The sequence below is a fragment of the Nipponia nippon genome, unplaced genomic scaffold (genome assembly GCF_047370975.1).
Source record: "Nipponia nippon isolate SJK-2023a ecotype South Korea unplaced genomic scaffold, ASM4737097v1 scaffold_3, whole genome shotgun sequence".
Taxonomy (NCBI): Eukaryota; Metazoa; Chordata; class Aves; order Pelecaniformes; family Threskiornithidae; genus Nipponia; species Nipponia nippon.
Genome location: NW_028262347.1, coordinates 13,062,023 through 13,076,882, shown reverse-complemented (window position 1 = coordinate 13,076,882; position 14,860 = coordinate 13,062,023). Strand labels below are relative to the sequence as shown.

General features: G+C 39.5%; 1 protein-coding gene across 14 annotated transcripts in view; it reads right to left on the bottom strand.

The window, feature by feature from the left end:
• MAGI2 (membrane associated guanylate kinase, WW and PDZ domain containing 2) overlaps window positions 1-14,860 on the bottom strand; it is a 756,464-nt gene that overhangs the window by 679,409 nt on the left and 62,195 nt on the right. Inside the window, exon 1 of one of the 14 annotated variants that reach the window (XM_087764987.1) lies at window positions 1,941-1,972. The exons of the other annotated variants lie outside the window; for them this stretch is intronic. The gene's annotated coding sequence lies outside the window, so the exon portion shown is untranslated. Of the gene's footprint in view, window positions 1-1,940; window positions 1,973-14,860 lie in introns of those variants that run through there. 14 annotated transcript variants of the gene reach the window in all.

Genomic DNA, 14,860 nt, shown 5'->3' with positions numbered 1-14,860 from the left:
ATAGAACACAGACTACATTTCAACTCCTCAAGTGGCTTGAACGTGACTTGAGTTTTAACTAGCTGTAGAGTTTTCTAGCCCATCCTTCAACACATAAAAGTAATGATTTAAAGTCTTTTCACCAACCAAATCTTTACACCACATTAAAAAGTCTATTAAAAAAAATGAGAAACAGCAATCCAAAGAAAAAAAAAAGTGTAAGAAGATATCATGCTTAGTTCTTTGAAATGCTTTTAATTATATTGCAGTTCCTGAAGTACAGGCTGAACACAGGGGAAAAAAAAAAATCATAAAATAATGACAACTATCTAATCCTTTCCTTGGAAACGGAGTTATGCACAGGGTTTGACTATTAAAGATTCATAATCACATTTGTCTCCAAATTGATGGCAGCACTTCCAAGTGAAGTATCAAAAGGTATTTACACCTGCTGCTGCTTCCGCACCACAGACCAGATCAGACACTGAAGTCCTCTTTGAATGTTCTTCTGACACCAAGAACACCTCCAAGATGTGCAGACTCTATTCAAAGAATCAAATTTACTTATTGGAAGAGTGGCAGAGACCTGTCTGCTTCTCTTCCATGTCCTATGACAGCTACTGCTACTCAACACAGAGAGGCGTTTCCCTGGCTGTGACACATCAAGGGAATCATGAGGGGGATTGGGACCACTCCTGCAGTTATCTGGTGAAGAGGAGTCCAAACAGTTACAAGCCAATAGGATGTGCATTATGATCTCAGGTAAATAATTAAAAAGCATCTTGTAGCAGGGAGGGATAAGAGAAACAGATAACCCTCAGAACAGAATTTTTCTTAAGTGTACCATTCCTGAATGAGATCTAATTAAAATCCGTGTAACCTATAAATCAAAGTTATGATCCTTCAACTACAATCAGACCATTACTTACTTCTCTGACTAGTCTCTGTAAACATAGTTTCCAGAATGAGATACTGAGTGAAGAATTTGATGTACTGCCTCTTTACACAGGGCTCAGCTTCAGTTGAGCCTGTAATATTCATACACACATCTACAGATCAAAACTTCCCATTACTTTTACTATTAGCGGAGAAATTTTCTGCCTCCATTAAAAAAAAAAGTCATGATTACAGCACTTATGCCTCAGCATTGATTTTGTACACTTTGTTAAAACAGAAGTTGAATTTACTTGCAAGCATGTCCTTAAAATAATTAAAATTAGATGTATTCATAATCCAAGCAGGAATAACTGATTTATGAACTATTCAAGACTTGACTTCTTGATGTAGGTTGCATACATCTCCAAAACAAGTCCCTTGACTACCATGGAAAAAAGAACAAAACTTTCTCTTCATGAAAGACAGTAACATAGAAGAGGATGTTCCCTTTCCAGCTAAGCTTCAAGATGTTTTGGATTTTTTTTTGTTTCAATATTTATACTATTTTTAACTCATCAGCAAGGACAACTTCTATTACCTTACCTATTCCAATTAATACTTTCCTAAACAGAGCAATGCTTAGACACTCTTGGCAAACTTTTACATGCATTTCATCAAATATATATGGGTAACTACCTAAGGATTTGATTCTACCCCAGGAGCAACATGAACATAATTGCACTGTAGTAAGTGCCAGCAATCTTATCTGCCAGTACACGACAACAAAAAAATAAGATTTTTCAACTTGCATGAAATTACATACCTTTCCAAAACATTGTGCCTCCTGGCACAAGTTTTGCATCTCCTCTCTCCCTCCATCCAAACATACAGGTTAATCGATTCCACACCCTCCAGCCCTAAGTTCTTCCTACAGCTCCACTGCTCACAAGTCAGCTCCACCACTACCAACCCCACCAGAACCCACTCTGCAGCCTCTGCTCTTTCACAGACATCCACACACATCTCTTCCCCCATCTGCCCCAGGATGGTCCCTCTTGACATGACAAATTTCAAGAGCGCTTTACCTTCTCCAGCTTCAACACAGGGCAGGAGACATAGAGAGTCAGAAGGACTAGACAGTGATAAAGCTGACAAAGGAATTAGCTGTTTAGCCAACTCCACTAACACAGGGTTCACTAATTAATTAGTTACCTACACCTTTGTGCATACTGACTGAGAGAGGAAACAGCACCTGGCATCCTGATCAGCCTCCTGCCCAGAAAGGCCAACCATCAGCCCAGGTGTTTGCTTTACACCCCAATTAAGGTGTTAAGGAAGGTAGGTAGGCTGCAAACTCTATCAATTCATTACCCCAAGTTTGCTTTCAGCTATCTTATGACCTTCCTATATGCCATGTTCAGAAGGCCAGCTTAAAACTTACACTGCCATTTGCAAAAATGTATTTCTATTAAAGGGAAAACCAAGGGTAGTAGCTTTCTGTCTGAGCAGGGAGGTAAGCCTATAAAGTCCACTTGAATTTCTAGATAGCGATCCACTGTCTGCTTTCCAGAAAAATCTGAACTCATTAAGTACTTCCCCAGTTAGTCTGAAAGTTCCTCGCATGCTTAAATTTACTCACCCAAGTATGTGATGATTTGATGATACTGGCATTCCTATATTTGCAACTTGGCACAGCATTTTATGCTGCCAGATATTCCCTGAATAGCCACGCCTGGGCTATCCTGAGCATGCCATGAAGCAGGGCAGCTACCCCAAGCAGCCAGAGGTGAGTGATGCAGCCCTAAGGGAGAGCACACAGGAGGAAGGCTTGCTTTAGCCTATTACTTTGGGCACGCAGCATTGGTGAAAAGGGGGAGATCTAGGCTTTGCTTCTTAGACCAGCTTGAGATTTTTATACAACAATAATGTAATGTAAAACACACAAAAGTTCCAGGGAGCAATGAGTATACCCTTAATTAATACAGAATTGCAGGGCTCTGCATTGTCAGTAATCTTAAAATCACTATTAGCTGTCTTTTCCTTGTTCCTTTTCATGAGTTCTTTAAAAGTCCATAGATCCCTATGGTTTGAAAAGCACCCTTATTAAAATGCATCAGGTGGTTGCTGGCACACTACTACCCACTGCTGAAAAGGGCTGGGCAGACTGGATGCCAAATGCATTTCTCGAACATTTGCTATTGTTTCCCTCTATTTTCAGTGAAGGTGGTTGGTACTTAATCCGATTGAGTAAGTCTCTCAAGGTGCTGAAAAACCCCATGCAGTCAAAGCAGAATAATGAGTATTTAAATGAGGCAGGCTGGATCCTGTAGATCTTCAGAAGTGCCTCTGTTGAATGCATAGGGGAAAAAACAAAATTATGCTAGGCAGACTGAACTGCTCACTGTGGAACCGGGCATTTACACTCCTTGTGAAGCAGCTGGTTATTTAAAATAGCAGACTGGATTCTGAATTGCATTAGGGAATTAACAGGTTAATCAATGACTCATTTAAAAGAACACTTTAAAAACATTTAAAAGAACAAAACTTCAAAATGAAAATAAAGTATAATCTCTTAAGGTAAGCAGGTATCAAAACGTAAGAAATCTGAATATAAAGTGATTTACTGTAATAAAAAAATAGTATTCACATCAGCTGTCAGGCTCTTTTGGCAAGTAAGATATCTAAGATGAAATCATTATACAGGAAAATCAAATCATTGTATCTGCTAACTGATGAAAATCATTCAAACATTGCATAAATTAATCATTACTTTAGTGCTGAAGGCGGCTTTTTTTTTATGCATCACAGGAACAGAGTTTTACTGATTAATTGTCAGAGGAGACAGAAAACATTTCCTGCCTGAGATGATCTGGAAAAAAATGAAAGTCATTTTATCAAGACCTTTATATTAATGAAACAGGAAAAGGTATGCATGTGACAAACAAAAATATGCTTCTGGCCTCGGGAAAAAAATGTCTAAAGGACAAGTTAGATGCTATGATGCCTGGGGTTAAAAAAAAAAATTCTCCTCTAAAGCTTGTAGTTGTGTAACTTGCATACTGAGGGAGAGTAACACGTTTTTGTGAAGCATTTGGAAGCGGTTGTTGCAAGATGCTGAACGAGATGAATGGTTGAGCTGATGCTCTGTGGCAGTGGTAGTTGATCTTAGAGTTGTGACTGAGTGTCAGGCAGTTTCAGCCACTGTCCCGCCTCCAAAATGCTAAATAGGAGGGAGGTCTGGCTATTGAAAGGTTATGGGTACATGTGTGTGAAGGGAGAAGGGAGGATGAAGAGGAGGTATTCTGATAAGTAATCAGTGGAAAACCATTATACTAATGATAAAGGAATCAGCTGATTTTATCAGCTACCCAGATTCTGCCCAGTTGCCTTAATAGTTTGCCATTAGTGATGGCCTCATTTACTTCAGGCATCCTAGGACAGACCCAGCTGAGAAGGGAGCAGAAAAGGGAAGGATGGTGCAGTGGTCCTGCAGCTCTGCAGGAGGGAGTATGCCATGTGCAGGTATGAGAACAGGAATTGGTACAAGGCAGAGAAAGCAAAGCACCTGTTGTGTCTGACCTCACTGGCAGTGTGGACCAGGTGGGTGGATGAGTCAGACTGATGGGGAGCTTTGTGTAAGCTGAATGTAGCAGCTTTCCATCTGCTGGCAGTGCTTTCACATTCACAAATTTTCTAGGCACCTCGTGGAAGATGATGCACTCAGGAGTGTGCTATAAAATGGATTTTGTAAGCACACAAAAAAGCTATCAGTTTATTTACAAGTATTTCTGTTCCTCCTCTCCTCTTAATTTTAGGCTTTGTGCATATTTTGGTCCTTTGGGCACAGTTGTTTGGTTTCCCTCTGTAGTCAGTTCTTTCAGTTGCTCATCAGGCTCTCCGAGGGCACAAGCACATCAAACCAGCCTGCCCTGAGTTTTGCTCTGCCATGGAGAGACTGAGCTAGGTGATTTAAAGATAATGCCAAAATCTCTACCAAAAGCAGTCTCTGCAGGGCTGATACGTGAATGCAGATGTATGGGGGGTGGCCCCACAGCAGCTCCAGGCAGTCCATCATGCAACACAGTGTTGTAGTTTAACTCCAGCTGGCAACTAAGCCCCACACAGCCGCTCGCTCACTCCCCCCGCAGTGGGATGGGGGAGAGAATCAGAAGGGTAAAAATGAGAAAACTCATGCGTTGAGATAAAGACAGTTTAACAGAGAAAGCAAAAGCCATGCACGCAAGCAAAGCAAAACCGGGAATTCATTCACTATGTCCCATCAGCAGGCAGGTGTTCGGCCATCTCCAGGAAAGCAGGGCTCCATCATGTAACAGTTACTTGGGAAGACAAATGCCATCGCTCCAAACGTCCCCGTCCCCCCCTTCCTTATTCTTCCCCCAGCTTTATATGCTGAGCATGACATCATATGGTGTGGGATATCCCTTTGGTCAGTTGGGGTCAGCTGTCTGGGCTGTGTCCCTTCCCAACTTCTTGTGCACCCCCCGCCTCCTTGCTGGTGGGGTGGGGTGAGAGGCAGAAAAAGCCTTGACTCTGGGTAAGCACTGCTCAGCAGTAACTAAAACATCCCCGTATTATCAATCAACACTGTTTCCAGCACAAATCCAAAACATAGCCCCATACTAGCTACTATCAAGAAAATTAACTCTATCCCAGACAAAACCAGCACACATGGTTACAGCTCTGCAGCCCCCCACGGCACACCCCACTGAGCCTTGCAGCCACCTTTGGAGCTTTAGAGCCTGCACCTAGCAAAGACGATGGCAATGCAGCCTTTCACAGCAATGAGTGAACGATCAAACCCTGGCACAGTGAGAGAGAAGCGGGGGAAAAAATCTTAAAAAGAAATAGGAAAACTGGCAGGGGGGTTATTAGCAGGTGTTGTAATTTATTCTCCTTCTAACTCTGTTTTTAAAATGGATTAGATTTCCAACTGATGACATTCCTTTAACCCAAATTGGCAAAACAGACCACCAGCTGTGGGAAAAGAACTTACAAGTGGAAAACATCTAAAATATTTATAATGATATTTTTGTATTTAAGGACCAACAAAATAATATGAATAAAATGTAAACAGTACGTGAATCCATTAACATAAAACATTCAGCTTTTGCCATATGCTGCACTAAAATAAGGGGTTTTCTGTCTAAAATTTATGAAACACCATTTCCTTATCATTTAGTAGTATAAATTTACTCACAGAAGTTACTAAATAATGATAGCATTTTATTCAAGTATGGGTCAGATCCAGAAAGGGCTGGAGACAAGAGCTGTGCTCCAGGCTGGTTTTCTCAGTTCCCAGCAGCTGCTCCTTCTCCAAGTCCCTGCAGGTCTGCAGCCTGCTCGGCCGAGAGCTGCCTGGCTGACCGGGCAGATGCTCTTCCCCTTGCATTGCACCGGGTCCTGAGCTGAATGGACATGCTGAAGTTCTCTATAAGATCTGTGCAAGAACGCTCTTCAGTGTTGGATTCAGGCAATATGAGAAACTTCCCAAACCACAGAGCATCACTGTCTCCGTTAGGGATGAAAAGTCTGGAAATGTGCATGGAAATTATTTCACCAGCTGAGAAAAAAACCTGTTAGCCTCTATCTATGCAAGAGAACCCTCTCCTGGGATAAAGATGACTTTGGACTGAACTCCCTCCTTAGCCTGAGGCGAATGAAAGCCACGTTTGCCAAGAGAGTGTGTGAACTGGCAGGCTGCAGGCCAGCCTAGGCAGACAAATATCCTTGTGCTGTCCTGGGCAGGAAACCAAGTGTCATGGGGACACAGGAACCTAAGGCATGGAAGAACAGGCTCTACTTGAGCAATTAGGGAAATCACCTAGAAGGGTTAGTCTTGATCCATGGTGCCTGGTCTCAGCATAGTTTCATTATTTTAACCAGTGACTATTTCATGTGAAATGCCTATGTCTGCAGAGCTCACCAGTGGATATCAGGGCACCAGGCTGCAGGGTCAGGCTCTGTTCTGCTCCCTCAGTTCAGTCCCATTCCTGTGGAACTGTTTGTTGGGCTGAGCAGAGCATGCACAGGAGCAGGTGCCCACCTGCACCAGCCTGGCACGTGGTGGTTGAAGTTCTCACCTGGGAGACAAGTGAGTGGAGACTGCAGAAGGCAGCTATCCTACTTCCCAGGAGGTGTTGTCATGTTACTCCTGTTTCCTTACAAAGACAGCAGTGGGTTCTGCTCAGTTGTTCAAAAAAAAAAAAAAAATCTGGAAGTGGTTAGTACCAGGAGAGGATTCCAAACTATGCCCTCTCCATGGATGGAGGCATCCCACTGCCAGATCAAATGACAGAGATTAGCTCTTGCCATGGGGTAGAAGTTCAGATACTCTTCTCGTACCCTCTCTAACAGCTAACTCGTGGTGACTTCTCACTCAGCCTCAGGTTTTCAAGTTGCCTCTTTGAGCTTCTAGTTTTCCCCATTCAGTTTCCTGGAGCTTAGGCACCCAGTTCTCACTGCAGCATTTTCAGTGGGTCATTACATCTGTAGCAACCGCTGACATACCAGCTTGTAGATGTGTCTTTTATAAGCCCTAGCCCTAACTCTATTCAGTAACAACTTTCTGAAATAGATAATGTTTTCATCGAACTGTTTTAAAGTGGTTATGCCCTTCATATAAATAAAATACTTTTCTGTTCCTTTCCTCTATGGAACAAATTAGATTTTTCTTTATCATCTCATTACAACATCTGTTCAGCAGAGTCAAGTCCAATACAGTTCTGAGGTCAGTTCCTGCAGCCTGAGAAAACAGAAAATGTTATTATCCTAATTTAGCAATGATAAAGTGCTGAGGTCAGCAGTTCATGTTCAGAATTCCCTGACGTGCTCAAAATTCTTTGATTTTGGATAGTTCCAGAGCCAAGAAACAATGTCCTTCTGTAGAGGGGAATTCAAATGGGGTGGAAATAATTTGGTTTTGGAGGACTCATGATAACACGAAGGCAACTGAGGGGCTTAGTGCAGGATCAGTTTCATCTACAACCTTAAGACATCATTTAGGCTCTTACCTTGCAAATAATTACATTTGTGGTGAACTTTAATTATGCAACTGTTAAAAGAGCCACATGAACAATATGTTGGAAGCCTGGTAACATTCAATACCAAAAAATTGTTAATGATGTGAGAAAAAAGCTATACATTCATGAGCACCATCTACTGGCATATTCCCTATTAGCTCATAAATTTGCTTATAAGCAAACATCTCTCACAGAATCACAGAATGGCTGAGGTTGGAAGGGACCTCTGCAGGTCACCTTGTCTAACCCCTCTGCTCAAGCAGGGTCACCTGGAGTTGATTTCCCAGGACTATGTCCAGATGGCTTTTGAATATCTCCAAGGATGAAAGATATCTCAAAAGATATTTTGAGAGGATCTCTCAAAAGAGCATATGTATACAAAGACCAATGCACCACGTGGGATTATTCATTTGTTTACAGTTAAATATATACACACACACACACACACACATTTCAAGTAGGGTGTATGGTAAGAAGACAGTATTGTGTCCTTTTGCTCAGCTCCTTTATGCTAACTGAAAAAAGGCATGAGGTAGAGATTCAGATCCAGAGTACGAATCTAGATTTAGGTGTCTACATATAACCTGGGCCCTGAGTTTGCCCAGGTTTGCCTAAAAGGTTTCCAGCAACACTTGGGATGTGTTTGGATATCCTTCCTGTGCTCCCAACAGCACAGGAGCTCCATCGCCCTGTGTTCTACCATCCTCCTCTCCTGGATGTGCTGTGCCACAGACTACACTACATCTCGCATGGCGCTAGGGGTACATGTGTAGGCAAATTTTTGCGTACTCAAGATAGAATTTCAATACATGAAGAAGAATTTCTCTTTAATAAGAATAGAAACTGCAGAAGCACTAATTTAACTTTCAAAAACATCTCCATAGGCTGGAACGTTCTTGCCTCAGAAAAAAACTTGTACAAAACTTGTTGTAATAAACAACACTACAAATAAGTTTTCAAGGTGAAACCAATGTACAGAAAAAAATTGGATCCATTAAAGCCAATGGCAAAATTTTCTTTGAGTTTAACAATGCTAGGGTTTTTTTTGTCAAAAAGTTTTTAAAGTCCCACGTTATAAGCACGCATTGAGATTTCATGCCATATTGAGGTGTATGTTCTATGAAACTGGCCTAAGTCTACCCAGAACACATCTTTTTGAAGTCCTAACGCTCTGAAAATAATGCAGGTCTTTGTGTTTGAATGTTGAAGGGCATTAGCGCACACGGTTATAACTTTGACTGAACACTCAGCAGTGTGCTCAGGCAAACAGCTGCACTTTAGACGAGTGCTACCTTTGCTTACTAGAGGCAGAATAACTCCACTGACCCTGCAGAAGTTACACTGAAACAATTATAGGCACTTTCTGGCATATGTGGTTATCTAAAACATTTTCTTCCCTGTGTTTATAACAGCTAATACATCAACAAAATCAGAGAGAGCTATGCACTGTTTAAAATACTGGACAAATATATTAACAATTTCTTGCCTTTCTATATATAATTTTAAGATGTTGCGATTCCTACAACTTGCATGATTTCACCACACTAGAGCATGGGTATATCTCAAGTATTCAGAGATATGTTTATCCTGTACCCAAATACCTACCAATTTCAACTAGAATACGAGTATGTACTCACTAAGGTTCATACTGCTTTACATGGAACCTCATTAGTTCATTAAAACAGTCTGGTTAATTAATTCATGTTTTTATAAAGTCTTTAATCAAATAAATCAGTACTGCATAATAAATAATACCATTGCAACTTAATTTCTGGTCAAAATTCTCTACAATGTACAACTCAAATATGGCCAAAGTGGTTACAAGATATGAGCAACTTCTGGAAGGACATTTATCCGTATCTCAAGTCCTCAGGTTTGTACAATTTTTTTATGAATTGTATTTTCAGTGCCTTGTGTGCTACTGGAACAAATGACAAAGAAAGTTGAGGACAATCTAAAAATGGATACAGACTTTCTCCCGTGTTTGAAAACTCTTTGTGAAAAGGCAAATTATCCTTTCCTGGAAATCTGCTATTAGTTTGCCCAAAAACAGAATGTTAATTTAAAATATTATCCTGCCAAGAAGAAAACACATCTCAGAAAAAATAGATTTGCAAGTTTAATTAATGCATGATTATACTGGCTTCTTAAAAATCAAGATTAAGCATATATCTGAGGATTTTTGTGCAATTAGAATTTAGAAACTTATCGTCATGATTTTTTTATATATAGGCAAACTGCCTTCAACAAGAAGGTTTTGCTTTATTGTTTCACTGTGGAAAACCATGATGGTTTTTTTGTTTGTTTGCTTGAAATCTTCATTAGCAGCTATATTATTTCCAAGTACGTCACCTCATCACTGGACAAGGCATTGTTCTTCCCATAAGACCATAAGCACCATAACGGATGTGATACTGCATGAGCAAGTGTGGAAAAGCCTGATGGCTTTTCTTATCTGAAAGTCAAGAAACTGAACAAAGATTAAGTTTCCAAAGAGAAGAGCCATTCATCATTTTCAGCCAACTTTAAGCTTTGATTCCTATATTTATACAGTTCATTACTTTTTCACAGGAAGCAAAACGTTCTTGTTCCATAGCTGAATCAAGCTTTTGAGAATTTAGCAGCATATGTATTAATCATTGCATTCTCTTCATTTTTTAAAAGAGGATATGTAATACAAAGGAAGACAACAAGTTTTATTCTCCAAGAAACAGCAACAGCTCAGCTTCACAACATTAACTTTGACAAATATTCATGAAACCATAACTTACCAGGTCCAAAACAGGAAATAGCTTATATTTAAATGAATTCATTTTCACAACTATTCTCATTAATCTCTTCTCATGTAGGCTCATATTTTAAACACAAAAGAATTCCTTGCTTCCACTTCCTATATTATTTTAGCTTCATGCTTTCTCAGAACAGCTGTGCCCAACTTCATATTTATGCAAACATTTTCTTCACACTATTTTCCAGCTACTCTTCTGTTAGTTTACAGAAATGTGTGTTGTTAGACATAGAGGGTGCACTTTTTGAAAGCACTTGTGAGAGTCAGAATCTTTGTTTTCATTGAATTTCTATTGCAGATGTGATTTCACCTTCTTAGGTCCCTTCAAAATCAGTTGTTTAACAGAACAAGCAAACCTGTTCTTCTCTACAATGTCACTTAATCTGCAAGTTATTAGTTTTAACTTCTGATGGATTTAATCTAATCATTAGAATTTCCTTATTACAAAACCTATTGTATAATACAATGCAATTTGCAATTAATGCAGTGGAATCCTACGTCAGTCTAGAAATTAGAACTGCTAGATAGGTTTCTATTTCTGCGCATGCCACTGCTTTGCTGCACTGTTTCCTTACATTCTCTGTAGGTCAATTTACTCAACTGTAAAATAAATATAAAAAATGTAATTATAAAAAATACTTTCTTCAAAGTTTTTGGATATATTTGCACAAAATTTCGAGCACCCCGACAGAATAATGGAGGCTATCATTCTGCAGATATTTAACCTGAACTAATTTTACACAGTCTTTCAAGAACACCTCTCTTTTTCAAAATGAACTCTTGGTGTTTTCCTCCCTTTGCAAAGTATTTTCTTCTTTGCAAATATTTTATGGTCCTTCAGAACAACTTAGCCTAGGGAAAAACAAGGACATTTTTCTTTGTACAAAATCTATGGATCTGACAATGAAAAAGGTGTTTCTCCCAGCAGCATATGCAAATCTGAAAATCTATAAAATTGATCTTGCCTTGCAGAAGTTGGAGAAAATTTGAGCTCCTAAAAAACACATTATGACAATAAGAAAACTGTCCAATGTGACAGAACTGCGCACTCAGAGCATGGACGAGATTGGCATGCACCTCTGGAGACCATCTTGTCCAGCCCCCTTCTCAAGGAAGAGTTGGCCGGAGCAGGTTGCTCAGGGCTGTGTCCAGGTGGGCTTTGCATATCTCCAGGGATGGATACTCCACAACCTCGCTGGGCAACCTGTCCCAGTGTTTGTCCACCCTGACAGTAACAGTGTTTTTTCTGATGTTTAAATGGAATTTCCTGTGTCAGTCTGTGCCCATTACCTCTTGTCCTGTCACTGGGCTCCACTGGGAAGAGTCTGGCTCTGTCCTTCATGCAGTGCAAAGATCCACCTGACCCTTCTCTTCTCCAGGCTGAACAGTCCCAGCTCCCTCAGCCTCTCCTCATATGAGAGATGCTCCATGCCCTTCTGTGTTTCCGTGGCCCTTCCCTGGACTTGCTGTATTCAGTCCGTGTCCTTTTTGTACTGGGCAGCCCAGGTCTGGCCATGGCATATGCCGATATAATGTACTTGTTCCTAAAAAGCAGTTCTTCTTAAGTGGTTTGAAATAGTACGGTTATACCTTCATTTATCCTCTTCAAATGAATTTTCATTAAAAGCTTTGTCTTTTACCACCCTTTTACATATGAAACACCTTGTAAAAATCAATGACTGTTTAAGGTGTGGATCAATGCTATAATATGGCATTTAGTCTTTATGTGAGAACAAACTGCTCTAATTGGCTACTCATTTAGTCTTAGAATCTCTTCCTGGCAGGCTTGGTTAATGCAGACTCTCTGTCCTTCATATTTGTACATTATATTCTTTGATTTTTTTGAACATTTTTTTCCCTGCTGCCTCCTCAGCTTTGCTTATTGCATCTAATTCAACAACACTTCAAGGCAATAATGAAAAATATTATTGTGGATTTAATATTTAACACCTTATCTTAAAATTGTTCTGTATGGAAAATTCAGATGGAGTCGACAGGTATTGTGGGATCAGACTGACAGCAGGCTATTTAACCTTGTGGTAAGGAAAATATTGCTAGGAAAGGATTTAGATAAGAAAGAAATTGCAAGCTAAAAAATATTTAACTCAAAATGTAAAAAAAGAATGCACAATAACAACAACAGACCCTCTAAAAATCCCTAACCACATTCTCAAGAATGATGGTTAACCCAGTAGAGAAAGGACTACAAGTTTCAATCAGTTTAGACTAAACATTTCTTACATTAATTTTCATTGTGCTCTGTGCTCCTCATATATAATACCATGCTGGTCCCACAGACAATTAACTGGTAAATATTTTTTTGCATGCAAACTTTCTTCTTTCTAAATAAAGCTCCATTTCGCTCTCTACCAATTTGGTGGTGAAAACACCAATATTAAAGAACAGTTTACATTTCTTTGAAGAATCTTAAGGAAATCACACACATTTAAAAAAATACTTCCAAACAACTGCTACCTGAAAAAATCAAAGGCCACATTGTTTTATTTCTGACTGGTACAGAAGGGATAATGAGGCCATAAAACTAGAAGAAGATAGAAGAAGATCCTAAATAAAACTGGAGAGACAGCAAGTCCCAATTCCACAAGTCCATGGGAATTCTTCAGGCAGATGATGATCTGTGTGTCATCTCAAGGTAGAGAAAAAGTCTGAGTTTACTTGCACAAAGGCTGCTCTCTCATATAAAGTATATCTCCTGCATAGCCCAAGGGGATGGATAGGTATTTCCTGTGGATGATATCAGCTGCTCTCCGACAGAACTGATTAAATCCTCTTGCAGCAAGCTGGAAATTTATTAAAAGTTATTTACTTCAATTATGGATGCACCTATACATATTAAGTACTATGGACTCATATAGGAAAGAAGATTAAAACCAATGATTTTACAATCATATTAACTATATGATAGGACATAATTAATAGAAACCACAAATACTTGTGAAAAGAGTACAGCAGGAGAAAGTTACCATTAGCTTCATAAGCAGCTAGTAGATGCTAGCAGCTGCTTAACTCTGTGAATGCGCGGTAGCATGCTGGGAAATCCTGAGGAAGGATTTGAATGAGGACAACATAACAGCTAGGCAAACATTTGTCAATGAAACAGTGCTTTCAGTAAAAGTTATTCAATTTATTTCTCTTCTTCCCTCAGGCAGTGGAGTTTTGGGTGTGCAGCAAAGGGATCCTTAATAGGTCTCTGATTGAATCAGCAATGTTTTCCTTAACTAAGAACAGGTGCCACATGTTACCTTCTGTGACATATGCCAGAGTATTGGACAAACACCAGGCATATGTTTCATAAATAAGCAATAGGCATATAGCAAATATATTTGCAATATGCTGTAGTCACCAGGTACTGAGGATATCATGAGATTTCATGATAAAAGTGTTTTGACAGGGCAGGAAAATAAAAGTATTAAAATTTTAAGCTTGAAAATAAAGAGAAATCAGATATGACATAACAGAAAATTTTATACGGTTTGGGAATTGATGCAGCATGCAGTAAGAATTTCTGTAAAAAAGAACCCTCCAAATCTCAGGATACCAAATGATGCAAGTATAAACAACAGCAAGTTTGTTTGAATTTGGGTTTCAAGTGTTACCAGACACCCAGCACCACTATCAAGGCAGAAAATTCAAAATAATTACGAGTATCCTAGGGTTGGGCTGTTTAAATTTGTTTACTTTTAAAGTCTTCCCATTATTATCAATACCTGTTTGCAGAAAGATAGCTACAGCAGGCTATGAAACAGTTGGCTAGATTCTTCTTCAGCTTGGTGCTCAACACCAAACATCTTTTTTGAAAGCATGTGTGGGCAACACTGAAAAGATTGACCTCAGTTCTCCAGAAAACATAGAAGTGTACAAAGATGAACTACAAAAAATACTTTTTTTTATATCCTTTCCAGTTTCTATTACTGGAATTCAGTCTAGCTGGAGATTGCTACAGATATGAAATCATACAATATTTGGAAGTCTACTTTTTAAACTAGGATTAAGACAGAAAAAGCCAGAAAAAATAAAATTGGCTTGTGATGTACAGCAGATCATACAATATGATCAAATGGTCCACATTAGCTCTAAACCTCTTATCACTGTTAATATAAAAATCATTCCTGACTTGTCTCAAGCATTTTTCCTAAGATGTAAAGCATCCATTTGG